This window comes from Acanthisitta chloris, unplaced genomic scaffold (assembly GCF_000695815.1).
Source record: "Acanthisitta chloris isolate BGI_N310 unplaced genomic scaffold, ASM69581v1 scaffold18602, whole genome shotgun sequence".
In the NCBI taxonomy this organism is placed as follows: Eukaryota; Metazoa; Chordata; class Aves; order Passeriformes; family Acanthisittidae; genus Acanthisitta; species Acanthisitta chloris.
The window spans coordinates 1-520 of NW_008660104.1; positions in this window are offsets into that span (position 1 = coordinate 1).

Genomic DNA, 520 nt, shown 5'->3' on the forward strand with positions numbered 1-520 from the left:
GCCTCTCATCGTCCTTACCTCCTTCATCCTCCTCATCCCCTGCCTTGCCTCTCATCCCCTTCATCCCCCTCACCCCTGGCCCTGCCCCTCGTCTCCCTCATCCTCTGTCTTGCCTCTCATCCCCTTCGTCCTTCTCACCCTCTTCATCATCCTCCCCCCTGGCCCAGCCCCTCATCCCCTCTCTGCCTTGCCCCTCGTCCTCCTCATCCTCTTCATCCTCCTTGGCCCCTGCTTTTCCCTCAGCTTCCTCACCCCTTGTCTTGCTCCTTGTCCCCTTCATCCTCCTCAGCATCTTCATCCTTCTCATCCCTGGCCCTAACCCTTGTCCCCCTCATCCCCTGCCTTATCCCTTGTCCTCTTCATCCTGCTCATCACCTTCATCCCCCTTACCCTCAGCTTTTCCCTTCATCCCCCTCACCCCTGGCCTTGCCCCTCAGCAAGTGCCCAAGCCCCTCAAATTTTGCCCTTCCCCACTCCCCCTCAGCCTGGACCTTTTCCCACCCTCCCAGAGCAGGTTTTG